Genomic DNA, 20,068 nt, shown 5'->3' with positions numbered 1-20,068 from the left:
AAAATCACCGGAAAAAAAAAAAATAATCACTGTATATTACAAAGAGAATCACTGAAAAAAAATCAAATCACAGTATGTGTTAACTTCACACAGAAGAGGAATTAATATGGAGGCTAAAAAAAGAGAGAAATGGAAGTGTTAACTAAAATTGAATAATTTCTGCTGACCTTCTGTGTTACCCAGATCACGTCCCCATATTTGCTGTGCAGACAGGTAATTCTGTAAGGGAGGAAGAAATTAGCTGGTATACAAACATGGATGCAAAGACACTTGAAAGCATTAAAGTTTAGGAAAAAAAAGCATTGAGGGCACTGAGGAATCAGGAAATGCTAGAACTAGTGTTATTTATACAACCTCAGCTAAACCACCTTGTAAGAATGCATTATGTCAGTGTCTTTAGTTAAGTGAATACACACTGTTCCTCCCCCTGTAGGCTCCGGCCTCATTCAGTGCACAGAACTGGCAGCTTCCAGTTTGATGGACATGCAATCTTTTGTTTTATTGCCTAGCATTTGACCCTTCTTCCTGCACCACAGGTAGATTCTAGTTTGCAAACAAAATTCCTTTTCCTTGTCAGCTTTTCAGGAGCATTTCTTACAGGATTTTTGTGAAGTTAAATCTACTGTATTGACAGGAGGTAAGAGGTTGGGCTATTCCCATTGCACAGAAGGGGAATGCCAGCAGAGAGGCAATCCTAAATTCAGCAAAATATAAGTTGCTTAAGATAGATACTTTCAGTATATGTATTATTCATACTCCACTTAACTATGCACAAAGACTAAGGCATTACATCGAAGTTTCTGCAATTTATTCGAAGTTTACTTCAAATGACTTCCCATTAAATGTTTCAAAAACTGCAAGGTTTTGATGGAAAGCTGCGTCTGGTTTCCCTCAGGAAATGAAACGTATACAGCTGTGCCATCTGCCTCTCCATGTGCTGTTAATGCTCCTTCCACCTCATTTCTGAGCCCATTGGCTGGTTTCAGACAAAATTGGCAGAGAAAAAGGTCTCTAAGTGAATGCCTCTAAGCCTAATAAAAACTGGCAGCTAAGTAAGGAGCAAGACCTAAATTACAGCCTCTGCTGAGAGAAAGGAGGCGAAACCTCTCAAGCTCCCATTCTGAGAGGCAGCAACAGAACCTGGCCAGCACAGGCAGCTTTGAACCAGCCGCTTGTGAGAGGGCACTGAGCACACACAGCTAAAATCCACGTTCTCCTTTGAGAAGCTGTATTCTCATCTGGTGAGATGAAGCCAGAAAGCAGAAGAGTAAAATCAGCTCAAAGACACGCAGCAGTGAGCACATGCCTGCAATGATCGCTTACCACAGGGCTGTGCTGTGCTGCCAGCCCAACACCTCCCTCTTCTATTGCTGCCAGAAGAGGCACTTGGAAGCAGAACAGTGCTTGCTGCCTGAAGTGCCAGCATGCTTTCCAAAGGATGCTCTGGTGCTCAGATGACAGGACACTAGCACAAAGATCTTTCCAAGAATAAAATGGACTCATCCCAGCCTTTTCCAAAAGCTAGCCAAATATACCATAGCTCAGAGGAGGCAAAAGAAACTGCTGTTGGGAAATCAGCTTCCAAGCACAGCAAAGCTTTCAAATAAACAGAAAGCAGTGCCATTTCTATTAGAATTTCTATCTCCAAATTTCCTGGGTTCAGCCCTTGCATGAGGAACTGGCACTCACCCATATCACCTTCCCTCCAGTCTGCCTTGACCTCGAGGCAGTCAGCACTACAACACACCCTTGCCCCCTGTATGACAGCCAGAAAATCCCCCACACCTGCCAGCCCCTTCTTGGAGACGCTGCCTGCAGGGAACTGCAGCTGTGGCCTCTGTGCTGCTCCTTTCATCAGCACTAAACTAGTGAGACTGTAGGGCAATAACAAGGTGACACAAATGGTGCTGTGCTTTTCCCTGCGTAGGGACTATAGGGAACCTTTACCAAGGCTGCTGTAGTGTTTACAAAGCAGGCAGTGAAAGATGTACCATTTTCCTCAGTCTAGAGGTATTTAAGTCATACTAAATAGACTTATAAAGAAAATATAACTGTGAACACAGTAAGATTTGGCTGCTTTTACCATAAAAATTATGCTTAGATATGGTGATGCAAGTGCTTTGGGCACAGAAAATTAAGGAAAGATGCATCCAAAAAATAAATGTTAATGGCACCATGGCAGTAAATTCACACACTCATGTATAGATAGCCTCACAAATCTCTAGCTACTGTACAGAAAGTGGAACCTACAGAACAGCCAAGGAGGTGCCAGCCACAAACAGTGCCATGCTGACCGCTGCTGCTGAGCTGCAATGAGGGCAGGTCTCTATTTGACAATCCCCACCTAGAACCTGTAAATTAAACAAGATCCAAGGCTGGTGTGCCTTACAGCTCTGCCTGTCTCCAACACCATAGGACTGGGATTAAGAGGATCAAGTCCACTGCTTGCTTCAGCTGTTTCTTCCACACAGGCTGATTACTGTGAGTGAATGCACCCCACAAGTAGAGGCGTTTCGTAGGGCCAGTATTCCCATTTGCTGAAGTTGATGAAAGTCATGCTATGGATGGTAGAAATGCAAGAGCAAGCACAACGAAGGAAAACTTGGGCAAGTAAAGGCATAAGAAAACAGTCAGAAAGCCTTGGTTTATGAAAAGCGAAGATACTTCAGAAGAATGGGTTTTCCTTTCCAACAATTTCCTCAGGTGACAGACACTTTCAGCTGTACAGCTCTGCAAATGCCTCTGTCGGTGAACTCATCTGAAAAGTCCAAGTCAAGAGAGGGCTGTCTGTCAGATAAATCTAGTAAAAAAAAAAAAGCACGCACAAACTTGGTCCTTTTCTTCATGAAATAAATGGTATTTAGTGCTGAAGCTGAAACCTGCTTTGAACAGTAGAGCAGAGATACCAGCCAGGCCATTCATCTCTCAGGACAGGTCTCCAAACAAAGAAATACCACCAGTCCCAAGAGGTTATAGCTGCAGGTATTATCATGATCTCCTCTACTCTATGCCTACTTGCAATTGGATTTAGAAGCAAAACAAAACAAAGCACTTAAAATGGGGTTCACAGATAACAGAAACCCACTGTAACCGCCTCTCCTAGAGAAGCTTTCCAATTACCAAGTTGTTCATGACGGACGCCAGAGCAGCTGGCTCTGTTCTGGAGCAATAGGAAGAAGTTAACTAAGATTCAGTTCCACACGACAGCCAACTGGAAGGCACGAGACAGTGTTTTATAGGATAAACACACTTTGCAAATGAAGTGGGAAGGAGAAACAACACAAACCAAAAAAGTCAAATGCAGACGAGAACCTGAGTTCCCTATATTCAGCAATCCAGTTTGGTTCACAAGAACTCTGGCACACACCCTGTAATGCAGATCACGTGGCCCATCAGGAAGAGGTCCAGTAATAAGTAATCTCACCCCATCTTACAACCATAGTGTAGGCTAGAAAGTAGGCTAGAAAGTCACACTGAAAAAAATCCATGCTCCTAGATTTCCATTTGATTTCCTTCAAAAATTCAGTTTAAATGTGGCAAAATACCTTCTGACCTGTAAGCTATGTGACAGTCAAACTCAGACAACAGCCCAGCTTGAACAGCAGTTTTGTTGCCTAATGTTGGTGGGATTCTTGAAATAAATGAAATCCATCGCACTACATTTACCCCAACAGTTAGTGAGAAATTCAAGAAGGTCACAGAGCAGAATTTACTTAGTGAACAGTCTGCTACCGTTAGACACACGGAGCAGGTAACCCACAGCGACTCCCCCATCATAAGGAGAACATTGGAAGGCAGGCAGTGAGAAAAAGAGGCAGTTATAGATGGTTTATTTGAAGTCATCTTTCAAGTGAAACTGTATTCTAACTCCATGCTTACTTTTTTGTGTTGAAGACATGAGAGAAATCTCGTTTTACAAGAACAGATTTTGATGGCAGCTTCTGAAACAACTGAGAGGTGGACACCAAGATCTGCTGGAATACATACTTCCTTCTGCAGTGAGCACCAGCACACATTTTGACTTGAAAAACTGAAGTATGCCTCAGTAGCAGATACCCATTTGGACTCTAATCTGAAATATCATTACTATAACACTTCTACATATACTGGTATACAATTTATCCTAGGTTCTGTTGCATGATATCTCACCATAGCAGTTGAGATAGATACAATAGAATGGCTATTTTATTGAAGTACTGAGATGATGAAATGTTTATATATATATAATATATATGTTCTTGATTCATAGATCTGATGATCCTTAATAGAAACTAAAGTTAGCTGATTATCCCGTAATCTGAGAACATGATCCTCTTAGTTTTATTTTCCATGTTTTTCAGCTTCCTACATCTTTTCTCTTTCCTTCCTTTCTGCTACTACCTATTTCATTAGAAGGCAAAGGTTCTGGTCAGGTCCTTGAAGAACTTAGTGCTCAAACAATGGAAATCATGTCAATCATCTTAGAAAAACATGCACCCACAAAAAAGTGCCCCTGCAGAAATAGCCATTATTGAAGATGACACAAAGCTGGGTATTTTATGTTTAATTTAATTGCTAGTACCCATTTTAATTATCAAGAGCTCTATTTCTACCATAATGAGCAATAACACAGAATAACAATGTTAAAAATTTGCAGATTTTTTTCCCCAAACACACACTTCGTTGAAACCACTGAAGATATCTCACTTTAACAGCTGCAGACTTGGCCCAGGAACATGACAACAAATTATAGCATGGCACTAAACCCAGTGTCCCATCATTAATTCCCCTGCTTCTAGCCTCTGCCATGATGGTAAGTTCTCTAGGATAGGAACAGCCTCTGCAATTGCCTTTCATGACACAGTTTTGATCCGAAGTAGACAGTATAGGGCCAAATACATAGTAATAATACATCTGCAGCTTCTCTGAAGAAGTTTTCCCATACTGACATTAGGTTTGACAGGTGCAGGATCCAAAAAGAAAGTACAAGAAATTGTGGGGAGAATGAAAGCAACCTAATCAGTTGTCATTAAACAGTGCTTTAGTGTACACGCACAGTATGTGAGCACCAGCAACAGGCACTTCAAAATGAACTACAGCAGAGAGAAGCTGAATTTTCATGTAATGGTGTTCTTACTGTTTTATACATCAAAGTCCATTCATGTTAAATTTTAGGTTTCATGCAGACATGAAACAGACTAATCTTCACCATTTTCTAGCTCTTTTCTGAAATTGTAAGCATGGATTCAGACAGTCTGCGTAGGCACTGGGGATATCCCATCCAAGAGTCCAGCAGGGTCAGTTCCTCAGGGCTGTGGCTGCAAGGACACTGCTTGTACTGGACCCAAACCCGGCTAGTGTAACACAGATCGTTACAGGGTCATCCCTTTGGGTTCTGGCAATTATCAAATCTCTGGAGGGCTTCCTCTACATGCCTGCTCCTCTTCCCATCCTCAAACTTTTAGCCTGCTCTTTATGGATGTTACTAGTTCACATTTGTTCAATAGACCAGTATGGCAAATATGGAGGGCTAAGTAAGGGGAAGCAGGGTTGTTTTCATTAAGATAGGAAGATGGGGAAAGCTCCAAAGAGGAGCTGATGTGCTCTACCACAGACCTATAGGTCCTGTATGCACCAGCATCTAATACACCTGCTAGATATAGCCAGACTACTCTCCAGTCTCATGTCCAGACTTGGAAAAACATTCAACAAAAATTGTCTGTCCATGTAAGCAAGCTGGTGCATCAAAAAATAAAGGCTGGACATACTGTATTTTAGTTTACAGAAAAAGTTCTCCGCTGATTAAAGCAGCTTGCACCTGTGATAAAGGGGAATATATTTATTTTCTCCTACCCACAGTGATTAAAAATTACTTTCCACCACTTAAAACATACAAGATAGATCAAGATAAACTGCATGGACCAACAAATGCAACTCTTCGTACCCCCGTGACAAGGAGCTCTCCTTAGAAACATTTCTATCTCTCCACAGGAAAGTGTCTCCATTGTGCACAAGGAAAAACATCTGCTTCTGACAGCGCATAAACAGCAATATTTGTATCTCTGATGACTGAAGACCAATAAGAGCAAATCAGATTCTGTTTAGAACTTTAATGATGCCAGGAAAAAAAAGTGTCTGTGCAAGCTGTTTTGGCATGCATGTCCAGAGCCCAGCGGGACTGTGACTAGGCAGACAATAGTTCACACCAGGTTTGTACTGGAGTGCTATTTTTCTGTTTTGCAGCGCTCCCTGCATACAAATTGTTCCACACAATGTCAAAGAAAACAAGATTTAGGAGTATGCCCCAAAAGCAGAATTTTGCTTTGATTGCAAGGAAAAAGTGTAGTGAATGACCACCACACTCTCCCTTGCTATCATTATTGACCAGCACAACACGAAGTGGACACTCTGGTCAACCATATTTGACCATCATTTTCTTTTTTAGGTTATACCACGTCTGTTTAGGGATCTTGGATAAACACCTGGCTTTAAAATGCAATATAATGCTTCTTTATCAACATCACACTTTTTTCCTTACCTCCACCCAGGTCTAGTTAGGGTGTGCTCTTTAGTTCTGTTTTTGGAACTCTATTTCAAGGGCTTTTACAAGTCTTCTGAAAATGCTGAGGACAAGGATATGGGCTGCACAGGCCAGATGGGCAAACTGCAAAGAGTTGATGTCACTGTCCTCTGGTCCCCCAAATGATGTAAATGGTCCCAAACTGGAAAAACTTCATTCAAGTCAATATTAAAAACATTCAGACTGCTGCAATGCAACTGTAATGCAAACTGAAATGCCATGTACCTTCTTTCATGCCTTCTGTAGCCAGCATAATCGGCAAGGATTTGGCCCTTTGTAGTACAGGAAGAAAGCACTAATTACTTTAAAAGTAATTATATATAGTGTGTGTATCCTTTATGTTAAATAACCTACATTACTGCTGTCCTCCAGAACTACCGGGAACTAAACATAATTGAATGAAAGCTGCAACACTGGGCTAAGAAACTTTCCTGAAATAATTAATACTATCGGTCAATGATATCGACTTATACATTCAGTATTCCAGGCAGAACTGGCCACTGTAGTTTATTATCATCGGGAGTCAATGTATTCAACTGCTATGCAAAAACAAGGGAAAAAGTCAAATAAGATTTGTAACATTTGCAGCTGAAAAAAAAAAGGAGATACTGAATGCAGTGTACACTGCATAAGGAAAAGCTGCACTGAAAAATGAATGGAGAAAGAAAGAGAATCAGACATAAAGGATTGCTCAGCATATGGCCAGAAGTATAACGCAACACTAACTCTTTGAGTACATTGTTATTTGCAGTCCTTTTGTTTTGCCTCTCCAGTATTATTAAAAATCCAAAGGTAGAACTTCATCTCTATATGACTGTAGATGCATATAAAAAACACACACATGCATATATAAAACAACTTTAGAAGAATTATTACTTGTCTCAGAAGACTACAAAGTATGAACTGATACAATTTCCTATCTGTATGTAAAGTCATCAGGGTAATGATATTGTCAGTTAAGGATAAAACAACAATTTGCATTATGTAACATAACTGTAACATAAATTGTTATTTTTACCAGTAAATATATGGCTGGCTTTAGCCTCAGTAGCGGGATGAATGTTAAAGCAGAGATGATGAATAATTCATAGATCTTATATAATACAACCGCTCATTCTGGGATTCGTGTTTGAAGAATGACTTCTCCTGGTTAGATGTTTTGTTGCTGGCTCAGAATCTATCTGGCATGACCTGCCTGCAATGAGATAATGATCTGAAAGTGTTGGTTTTTGTGTTTTAGTGTTTGTTTGGTTTTTAAACCATTAAAATTTCATTGAGTTTCATTACACAAGCATATCTACAAAAGACTGAAATAAGCAAATACACAAACTCAGCAAGCGTGTTCCATCCACTAAGTGGATTGCAGAGTTAACATCTGTGAAAAGTAAACTAAAAGCTAGTTCACATCACGTCCTATGCAGAATGTAGCATAGCGGGGAGAACACTGCACTTAGCATTAGGAAATCCGGGTCCCTTCCCAGCTCTGGCAACTGCTGGGGACACAACAGAAACATAGGGGGGTGGTTTCCCTTGATGCCCTTTCATGTCTTTCCCATGCAAGGAGTGAAGGCTGTACCCATCAGGGGACAAGGACTGAGTCCTGGTGGTCTTACAGATAGATATGCTTGATTCAGACTTTCTCTCCAAAAGCAGCTAAAACAAAGATACCTGGTGTATCGGGGGGAGAGTCATGCAGATAGAGTGGGGCTCTTCACCTACATCACTAAAACATGATAATAATATTCACAAATATAATGGAGCAGGAATCCCAACAGTTTTGGGAAATTTAGCATACCTGCTTATACATTTTTGCAAGTGTCAGGGGAGCTTATTTGAAGATTTCGTTTTAAAACAAATCTTGCGAGAACATATTTTTCTCTACTACACACTGCTTCCCTCACCCCACTCTTTAAAACAGTCCTTTCCCACATGTTCTAAGGAACTCTGCTAATTAGAAAGGTCAAAGAAAAGAACACAGGAAGAGCTTAACAGGATTGTAAAATGCTGCTCTGGATGTTCTTGTAACTAAATACTTGCTCAGACAACATCGTGCATTACAAAAGATAACCAAATTAAACTCACCTCCTCCTCAAAGGAAATTTGAAGGAGAGTTGGTTCATGTGTCTCAGCAGAGATGAAACAAAGATGAAACAGATGTAACTGATAGGGGCTGAAGGGATGCATACTTCTTGACCAAGGCTATTCCATACTGAGCTGTTATATTTATTTATTTTTTAAGCCATCCTTCCCTACCACCCAATAATAAACCATATATTGATCTAGAGATCTAAACAACATAATTCCAACAACCTTATTTATTTATGGGCTATAAGGCCAATATATCAATGGGATGCATGGACAGAAAGAATACTATATGGCAATCTGTACATTCTTCATGCAGGCAAAAGTGCAGTTCAGAGTCCTTGCTCTAGTTTAATACAGGCTCTCTCAGGAACATCTAGCCCACTTTTTTCACATCTTCAAAACAGCTTATTTCCAATCTTTGTTCCACAACGCATGGTTTAGGGGCCACTGTTCCAATGATTATGTTCCTCATTTGAGGGGATTACTCTTAACTGGAAGAGAAGGGATTTCTCTAAACTTCTTGAAGACCATGAAAATATATGTAATTCCTTAGAATCCTTTCATTTCTCCAACTCAAAAGAATTAGGAGGAAACACAGCAAAGAACTAATTTACACATACCTCACACCTTTGGGAACTGACTTGTAACAGTCATTGACTTCAAAAAATACCTTGTAGATGTTGGATCCCAAGTACTTGAAAAAAGTCAACCTGACAACAGGAAGGCTAGCATACGACTCCTAAAAATAAGGGTAAGTGAGAATTGTTCTGCTAAATTTAAAACTCCTTTGTCACTCAGATTTTGAAAAAAGCTCAGTTCCTCCAAGATCCACACCAGTCTGGTCTCAGAAGTTTCCAGCCTGTTCGTGTTACCTCTATTTCATTTCTCCAGCAATGCTCTATGCTTTATATTGCCCAGACCAGGTAAGCTATAGGTATGCTAGGTAAGCCCGGGTATGCTACATGTTTCGCTGCAGTCTGATCAGTGCTTTGTGAGGTTGGAGCTCTAGTAATTCAGTTCAAAATAGGAATCAACCTAGAAATATTTGGGTAGATAAGTTATCCTATTTAATGAAAGTCCATTAGCTATGAATGCAGTGTTGCCTCCAGTTATGCAAAAGATTGCAGCACTCATTCAGTCCAAGGAACCCTTCACTCTGTAAGATTCACAATTTGAATACAAGTGAGATGCCTTACAGTGTGCACTCCACATGCGATCAGGCAGCTGCCCTGCTGCTGTTGCTCTAGAGACAAGGGAGGAAGGAAAGATTACAGATAGATATGGTTATGAGATGAAGAGCATACTGTTCAGGTTCAGCAATACTGAAGCATGCATAGTGCTGTCATTTTTCTACAATGATCCTTTCAATTCAACCACAATAACAAAATGATAATTGCCTGGCTACAAGTGTGCCCGTTAAAAAGAGGTATATAAACTGACAACCACAGAGGGGAAAGAAAAAGAACACTCCCCTCTAAAATTCAGAGACTATTTGTCTAAACCATACAGCTTACTATTGAGAGTAAGAAATCACTCAGACCTCTCCACTAAGCAGATTTAAACAATACCCCTGGATAGTTAGGAGACTCCTACAGTACTCCTGAAGCACTTTCTAGAACTGATCATTCATGATAGCCAGCACATTTACTAGATGCTCAAGTCTGGTTATTCCATATGTTGTGCTAATGATACTATTCCCCATTGAACAGGATACTTGGGATGCTCATTAAGAATTTAAAATTACTTTTACCAATAGTAGATCCATCAAGGCAAGTACTCCATAAAGAGGTTTATACAGATGTATGCAGTAGCTCATACAGTGGCATTTAAAATCATAGAATATCCAAAGAGCATTGTCCAAACCCTTCTTGTACTCCAGCAGGCTCAGTGCCATGACCACATCCCTGGGGAGCCTGTCCCAGTGCCCAACCACCCTCTTGGTGGTTTATCATGATACACAACCTCCTTCTAGCATGATCTTTAACTTCTAATTGAGAGATTTACCTGCTACTTGTTTATACACTTCTTCCATATATAAGCAGCTGTGCTAGCTGCTATAAGGCACTTTTATAGCACTGTTTATAGCAGCTAAGTAGCTGTCAGGCTTCTCTTGAAAAGTGACAGCAGTTTGGTAGCAGTCATCACCTCTATATTCTTAAAGTGCAGAAAGTGCTTTGAGAATCTTTAAGGAGAAAGACTAGCACAGACCACTGTGAGAGCAAAAATCCATGAATGATTAACTCACTCAACCAGTGACACAGGAGGGTGATATTTATGTCTGTCCTACCCCATTTGCAAGCTTTGTAGGTATCAGCACAGTCCCAGCACAACACAAGCTCTCTAGCTGCAGAGCCATACTGTAACAACTGAAGTTTGTCTACATGTGATTGCATGAATTCAGTTACAATCACTTCAGCAAAGAAGTGGTTAAACCAAGGTGAGTTATCTGTAGGTAAAGCTAAAGGTCTTACCAGACAGGAGCACCCTCACCTTGGTTACCATGAGGGTGATTTATTCTGCCAGAAATAATGCAGCGTGGTGCCAACTCCTCAGCCTTGCTGGATAAACCAGCTTTGGAGCTGCTAGTGGTACACCTCTACTGCTTTTGAATAAATTCAACCAGGGTTACTTGGGCACAGCATGTTTGCTTCCCCTGTTTTTGAGATCCAAGCTATACAGCATTATACCACACGAGCCTGCCTACAGTTACTTTAGTAATATCTATCAATGCTGCATTGCAGCACACAAGTTTGGCCTTAGCTGTGCTTATAGCAGCAAGCCAGGGTGGCCCTCAAGCCTACACCTTTCTACCAGCTACATCCCAAAAGCCTCAAAGCTCCCCAGCTACTTGCAGGTTGACCCTTCTCCTCAGAAGCATTACTGAATATTAGAATGTCAAGCCAAGCCCAGTTACAGTGATCTCCAGCTTCTGTACTTTTTGGAATGTTTTTACATGCCCATTAAATTTTATTTTTTAAAGAAACATTACCCTGGTGTAGGGCACAAAGGCTTAGTCATCAAAACCAAACCATAGTGATTATAGCACAAATGCTGCTCCAAATCTGAAAGCATTAATCACTCCTGCAAATAGAGGACTATTTACTAACACTTCTATCTGAGCTCAAACAAAACACTTGTAAAATAGCCTTTTGTTTGCACATCATACTAAAGGGCAAAATATTACTACGGACCTGCAATTTGTCATCTAGAAACATACAGTGAGGGGACAGACGTTCCTGATTCTGTGGCTCTTATTACAAGGCACATCATCATGACATCAATCAACTCACCTGCTCTTGACTTTTTGAACAGTGGCTTTTAAAGTTACCTTCTGCTTCCTACTACAAAAGTTAACACAGTTGCAACATACCAACATGAGCACTTCGCTGTTTAGCAAAAACAGGATAGTGAGGAAGAGTATAAATTGACAGCAGACAAAAGGATAAATCCAACTAACCTCTTTCACATATACAAGATTCAAGAAAAACAGGCTTTGGGGAAAAAAAAAAAAAAAAAAAAAAACAGATTCCAGCTATAGGAATGATAGTATTCTTTTGTTGATCTCACCTTGCTTTTGCTGTTCACTTATTTCACCAATTCCAACTGTATTTCCTAGGATGTTATTCAAGTGGGGTTGTTTTTTGGTGTCAGAGAAATTTGTTTCTGGTGTACTCAAATATGACATCCTTCCTCTCATTTTTGAATATCACCCTGTACTTTGCACAAGGGCAAGCTACAAAGTCAAAAGGGTAACAAGAGGGGAAGACTTCAAAGAAACAAAGCTACAGCAGTTAATGTTGCAAACTTATGTGATGTTTGATGCCACGTTTTTTAGGTCTTTTTCATTTGAATGCTGTATCCAGATGCAAACAGCTCAGCCAACAAGTTCTCAGGCACATAATACAGGTGCTTAAAAGTAGAGTGTGTCTGCCATTGATTCTGGAGGATCTGTGCAGTTTAAGTGCCTTAATGATATTTCAGTTTTGTTTATATTTGCATTATCGTGTCACTCTATGTGCCTGTTCAATAATTTCCCCTCTGCAACTAGTAATAGGCTTGGTGCAAATCTGTTCCAGCTAAATCAAGTTACTATAATGCACGGAAGTTAATAGTTTTAAAATACAATTCATTTCTGTCTATATGTTAAAATTTTGTTGCCAGTTTTTAACATACTTTTTTCCTGAATACTGCCAAGCAGAACAACTTGTATTGATCCACAATATTCATCCTCCATATGATATCACCGACAGCTTCATTACATCGGATGCTATTTTTTTTCCTCCTAATGTGGTCACACTTAATGAGATTAAATTAACTTTGTATTTTCAAGCTACTTACTTGGAAGGAACTGTGATTGGATTGTCATCACACCAAGGTTATCTAACCTAATATACAGTAGAAAGAAAAAACACTTCTGAAAGAGATTATCATCTGATGTTGAGAAAGTATATTACTCAAGTAATTTCTGACATATTAAAGAGGTATTTTATTTGTAATCCTATGCCATTTGAGTCTTCCTTATGTGCTTTGCGTATTTATAGCCCATGCACTTAGGACAATTTCCTCTTTGGAATCAAAATTCAGGTCCCTCTTAAGTCAATGGGAATTTTGCCATCAGCTTTAATGAAATCAGGATTTGATTCGTACTATATATAATTCAGATAGCTTCAGATTGCTCTGAAATACTGGCATGAATTATCACCAACTTCTGCCCCTATAGGAGAATTGCTAACTCAATCAGGCTAGAGGTGGTACAGTAGCAGCAGAGAAAGGCTACAGTTATGAAAGAGGGTTACAGTAATAGCGCACCACATAAATACAGTATCATCCATGTTATGGTGTTAATCTGCATGAGTTTCTTGAATAATCTATCTCCTCTAATTTAAGTCATTTAATATGTAACCCACAGGCACAGAATAATATTTTGCTGCAGATAAGCATGCTGCTGCTACAATCAGCATATTTTCAGGCTATTCATACATAAGAAATGTCAAGTTATATGAATGTATAATGTATACAAAGAAACAGATTACACTATCTCAAAGGCATTTCTTTAACATACGTTCTGCAACTCAACTGATACTTCAAATAACAAAATATTTTCCTGATCCACTGCATAAAAATTATGCTAATTTCTACTAGCCCTCTGGTTTTATAGGGCTTATAACTGAGAGTTCAATACGATCATAATTTGGCTGACTGGGTGACTGGAAAAGAGGCACAAATAAAGGGTCATGCCAGACAAAATCCATGGCTAGTAAGGAATACAATATGCATTAACATATCCCAGAGGACTCCCACAAGCTGGGAGAATCTCATACTCATTTCAAGGAGGTTGGTGCAGACACAAACAGACTCCCAGTTAATTGTTTAGCATTACTTGAGCATTTCAATAGTTACTATTTGCTAACTATTCTCCTTCAACTCATCCTCTTACAGGCATGGAACACTGACCAAACAAGCCTTTATCAGGCATCTCTAACAAATATCACACAAACCTAATAGATGCTGTTGGCTTAAGCAGCAAAGCACACTGCAAACCACATGCAGCAATTTTCAAGAAATTTTCATTTACATCACTTTTGTAAATGGGGGCTGGACTTGGTCCTCTGAAAACTTAATTGTGTCACTGAACATTTCTTTACACAAGTGTAGAATGAAAGTAGGACTCAATTTTTAAGGAGATTCTATTCTGGCTAGCATGAATGTATTTTTTTACTATCCAGCTGCCAGTAGTTCTAAATAATCATCTGCTTCCAGCCTTCTCTAGTACCATTGGCTCAAATTTTGTGTTTCTTTCTCTGGTATTCACTGAAAAAGAAGAGGTTATAAACAATGTAAAACTCAGGCTTGGAAGGGCTTCCTTTTTAGGGATCCAGAAGAAAGGACAGATACCACATTAATGAAGACAGCCATAACAATTGTGGGAAGTACTTAAAAGTCAGAGTACATTTGTGTATCAAGGACCTACAAGCACTTTCATGGAGCTAAGGCTCCTCCCCTGCTTTACATGGCCCAGATAGGTTAGCGCTGATACTAATTTGGCCAAACAACCTTGCATAATACAAGCAGTGCTTATTAACTTTGATTGCTTAACTTATCCAGTAATCTGCACAATCAGTGATATCCAGGTAGCATAGATGCTCCTCTAAATAAATATATATATATTTATATATACAGTTCAGAAGTCAGTTACCTATACCAAAGAGTCAACAGTATACAAATAATGATATCGATAAGCTAAAGGCTTGAACAGAACCACTTATCTAAAAGCCAACTCTCTGAATCAACCATAGATAGCACCCCAACAGTATGACAAGCAAAAGACCAATGAAAAGTCTTTGACTGGCAGCAGTCCTTACATTGCTGTGAACAGGTGCAGCTGATCCTCTCTTTTAACAATCATTAACATTCACAGCAAGTCTGGGGATGACTTCTCACCTTCTCTACAAAACCTGGCCATCCCTCCTAACTACTTCCTCAGTTACTCAAATGATTAGAACCTTTCTCTGCCAAAATCAGAGAAATGGCATATTCCTCAGCCTCCTCTCAGTTTATGAAGTCTAATTGCTAATTACATCCACAAGGGCTAGGGAATGGAAGAAAGGGAAATAAGGCATATCAGTGACAATATATATATATATATATATATATATATATTCTATTAGATGCACTGTATTTTTTTTTTTATATACTTGTACTGCATAATAATAGCTGCATAACAAGGAGTGGTCCTAGCACACTGTTATTGGAAAACAAAAGACAGAGATAATGTAAGTTCTTTAGGGACTTTGAACTGATCAATGCTAAAATTGTCACCAGCAGTCTCTCCCTTTTCTCCTTGTGTTTCCCAGCTTCCCTGATAGTTCTCTTATTGGGTCTTCTCAGGTCTCTAGGACAGAGCTTGCTTACTTTGGCCTCTGTTCCTCCACATGCACCTACAAGCAATTAAAGTAATATTATTATGGAAAAATCAATGGCATATTTTCTATTCTGTTCTAGTTAGTGGATCAGAAACAGGATTCCAAACTGTTACTGGGGGCGGGGAAATCTCGTAAAGCACCCATGAACTCGTTGTTTAGGTATTATAACTGAAAGCAGAGGAGAGAGGGGAAAAGGATGCCATCAATGGGCTGAAAGTCCCAGATAGTTTGGTTAACATTCCCAATAAGCAAAGCTACAGATGCACTGCAAAACAATCTCTGCTGAAACCCTGCAAAGCCACAAGTATTCCTTGAGAGATCCTATAAAGCCAGTCTCATTCAGCTGCTTATGTACCTGCAGAAGCCACCATACTGTGCTGCAAGATTACGAGTAGCAAAGTGATGGCCCAACCAAGTGGGGTCATTAGACTTCTGACCCCCAGTACTAATTATATCATCCTTTGCATTGAAATATGCAAGTACCTATGTAGTTTTTCAATAGCACAGATTAGCAGAGGTGGGTACCTGCACCTACATACACAGCAAAAGAGATTATGTATTATTCAGCCCCTAAAAGGAGCCTTTTAAAGGCAGTCCTCCAGACCACTGAGTGAGATGGATATATTATTTTGAGTAAATTCACAATAACATCAAGCATGCCTGATGTTCACATGTGTGCATTGCATGATGAAGGAGAGCAAAGTGAGTAATTAGTTTTCAGATTTACTTGCTTATGACAGTACCCCAAAACTGGACAATTTAAAGAGAAAAGTAGGCTTTCCTACTTTTGTATGAAAGCGTGCAAGGTTCATACCTGTTATTAGAAGCAGCTTTACCTTACTTAATATTCTTCTGCCCTTCAAAGATCAAGCAGAAATCTCTCATAGACCCTGGTATGCCTGCTCTTCCACTGGTGCATTAAAAACAACATACACAGCTGAACTGAAGGCTTTTCATTTCTTTCCCTAATTACCAAGCACAGCAGCTGCCTGGTAGAAGAATAACGAGCTTTTTTTTTTTTTTTTTAACTAATTTGAGTAAAATTTCATGCTTCTTTAGTCATATTGGGATTTTTTTTAATTTTTTTTCTTAAGATATTACTATTTGCTGTTGTTGAGATTTTATTATTATTATTATTATTATTGTTTTAGTTAAGGACCCTCTATTTAAGCATAATTAAATACATCTGTCCTGCATTCACTAGTTACTGCTGACATGCCTAAGAACAAGCCTCCTGTCCTGCACCTTGGTGCTGTTAGGCTGGAAGTTGTACAGCATCTACTGCTTTTGACCTGAAGGATCAGACCAGAATGACTGCACAACACTTTTGTGTATAATTCAGTTTTGACCAGGATCCAAGTTTCATTACTCAGCTTCAGACCAGTTGTGTTAAAAATTTGTGCAGGTTTTCTTCAGCAAAATAGGTGTTTGACAGATTCTTAAATGTGGTAGTAAGCATGTAGCTCAGTTTCTTTCCCTGCTTACTATGAAAGAAAACAGCAATGTTTCATGAGCTCCAGACCCCAATTCACTGTAATGTACATATTTTATATTAAAGTTTAGAAAAAGATCAAACAATTCCTGAGACAAAACCTTTATATGGACTCCAGTCAGGGACAGCTAATTTTAAGGAGTCAAAAAAGCTTAGCCTCTGCTCAAATCACTGGACTAGGATTGAAAATCTGGAGCAAGTTGTCAGTTTTGCTACACTCCTTGTGCATTGTTGAGCATCTTCTGAACAAGAAAGACAACAAAATATCTTTTCTTCTGGCTAGACCCTACCCCATTTCTGCATGGAGCTGACCCGTTTTAGTTGGCACATCACTAATACTGATTAGTTTGAAGTTACCCATGATAATATATTTGTATTTTTGTATTTTCAGGGTACAATAGATTTCACTGTACAAATTATCTGCACATCTTTTTACAAGAGCTTAATCCTCACAAGTTGTTCTGGATCGATGAAACAAACTTGAAAAGAAACAATATTCATCAGCTATTGTGAAATTAGGTTTGTATAACAGACTACAACACATTCATAGAGAGCCTCAAACCATACACTATTCCTATATGAAGAGCAAAACAGCATACGACCAAAGATGCATCCAGCCATGCAGCAAGACCACTACTATCTATCACTGAAATAGATGAGAAAAGTTGCCAGCAAGTGCTGCCAACTGCTGTTCTAATAAACAATATTTCTCTCAACAGAAAGGCAGAACCATGCGCTGATTTATAGTAAATGTGCCATTCTTTCCCTGTGCTATCAGAACCGAAGACAATAACAAGTAGCTCAGAGCACAAGAATACATTTTTATAAAAACAAACCAACGGGTGTTGGTGTGGCAGCTTATCTCCTATATGTGAGCACAGAAACATTTGAATTGCCCCAGTGGACACCCTAAGATCCTTTATTACATTTATGCTGCTGATTTCTTGAGTACTGCTTTGAGAATGAGGATCCATAAATTGTCAGTGAGCAGTGTTCAGTGATATATTTGACACAGTCAGGCCTGTGGATAGAAAGTCAAATCGAAGGCTGTGAGGAGGCAGCAGAGGTTATGCCCTGCTGCAGAGGTGAGTCGTACATCCAGCTCGACCATGTGACCAGCAAGTTAAGAGCCAAGCAGACGCCCTGGTTAACAGATTAATCTGTAAAAACCCTTTATGTGTTTTCCAAATGCCTGCTATTCAATTACCACTACTCATAAATGGAAAAGGAGTCTCCAGAACAGTGTGTTCCCTCTTCATCATTAGCAGCTGACGGGGAAACATCCTGTTTAGGAGAGTGCATTAGCTTACATGAGTGTGAAGCTGTAATGTTCCCATTTCCCATTGTGTTCAAGATGTTTTCACAGTAGGCTATTAGCCCAGAAGCTGTACTAATGCTCTTACTTCATGGTGTGGCATGTAGGTTGCTCAGTCTCCCCAGAATGCTCTTCACTTAGTTGTTTCCACAAACACAATATCCTCCTGGGGCCCTCCACAATTTTTCATTCCCATTTTACTCAAGGCTAACATGAATCATGCAATTCCAAAATATTGGAAGTCAGGCAGGTGGGGCAGAAGGCCGGCCTGGCTGACCAGTGAAAAAAGAAAGTGTACGGCTGCTGGAAGGAGGGTCAGGCGGCAAGGAAGGAATACAGGGATGCGTTCATGTTTGTAGGGAGAAAATTCGTGGGGCCAAAGCCCAACTAGAGTTGAAGCTGGCCATGTCTGTGGGAGGCAATAAAAACATTTTTTTAGATATGTTAACAGAAAAAGGAAAACCAAAGAAAACATAGGTCCACTACTTGACGGGGAAGGTCTCCTCACAGACAATGACATAGGCAAAGCAGAGACGTTTAATGCCTTCTTCACCTCCATCTTCAATGGTGATGATGGGCTTCAGGACCCTGGGTGCCCTGAGCTGGACGACCATGACGGTGGAAATGATCAACTCCCAACTGACCCTGAACGTGTGCAGAATTTGCTGCTCCACCTGGATCCATACAAGTCCATGGGTCTGGACGGGATTCATCCCAGGGTGCTTAAAGAGCTGGCTGATGTCATCGCGGGACCTCTCTCAAGTATTCTTCAACAATCTTGGGAATCTGGAGAGGTCCCATTAGACTGGAAGCTGGCAAATGTTGTGCCAAGTTTCAAGAAGGGTAAGAAAGAAGACCCTAGCAATTACAGGCCTGTCAGTCTCACGTCAGTGCCTGGTAAAATCATGGAGAAGATCCTTGAAGTGCACTTGGGGGACAATGCAGTCATTGGTCCTAGCCAGCATGGGTTCATAAGGTGTAGGTCCTGCCTAACAAATTTTATTTCCTTTTATGATAAGACCACCCATCTAGTCGATCAAGGGAAAACAGATGATGTGATCTTTTTGGACTTCAGAAAAGCTTTTGACATGGTTTCCCGTGGGATCCTACTGGACAAAATGTCCGGCATACAACTTAACATAAACGTCATCCGATGGGTGAGCAATTGGTTGACAGTCAGGGCTCAAAGGGTTGTGGTAAATGGGGCCACATCTGGCTGGTGGATGGACACTAGTGGGGTCCCTCAAAGCTCCATTTTAGGGCCAGTCCTCTTCAATGTCTTTATAAATGATTTGGATGTAGGACTAGAAGGCGTTCTGAGCAAATTTGCCGATGACACCAAACTTGGAGGAGTTGTGGACCTTGCAGAGAGACCTGGACAGATTGGAGAGCTGGGCGATCACCAACCGCATGAAGTTTAACAAAAGCAAGTACTGGGTCCTGCACCTGGGACGGGGCAACCCTGGCTGCACGTACAGACTGGGCGATGAGACACTGGAGAGCAGTCCTGCAGAGAGGGATCTGGGGGTTGTGATTGACAGCAAGTTGAATATGAGCCAGCAGTGTGCCCTGGCAGCCAGGAGGGCCAACCGTGTCCTGGGGTGCATCAAGCACGGCATCGCTAGTAGGTCGAGGGAGGTGATTGTCCCGCTCTGCTCTGCGCTGGTGCGGCCTCACCTCGAGTACTGTGTGCA

The 20,068-nt window shown here is 40.3% G+C and overlaps 1 long non-coding RNA gene across 1 annotated transcript in view; it reads right to left on the bottom strand.

Moving 5' to 3' along the window:
- LOC137841329 (uncharacterized) overlaps window positions 1-16,496 on the bottom strand; it is an 86,877-nt gene extending 70,381 nt beyond the window's left edge. The window contains exon 1 of the long non-coding RNA XR_011088569.1: window positions 16,404-16,496. This is a non-coding gene — a long non-coding RNA (uncharacterized lncRNA). The remainder of the gene's footprint in view (window positions 1-16,403) is intronic.
- Between the last annotated feature and the right edge of the window lie 3,572 nt (window positions 16,497-20,068).

Source organism: Anas acuta, chromosome 17 (genome assembly GCF_963932015.1).
Source record: "Anas acuta chromosome 17, bAnaAcu1.1, whole genome shotgun sequence".
Taxonomy (NCBI): Eukaryota; Metazoa; Chordata; class Aves; order Anseriformes; family Anatidae; genus Anas; species Anas acuta.
Note: the sequence above shows the minus strand (reverse complement) of the source record. Positions and strands in the feature narration are given on the sequence as shown.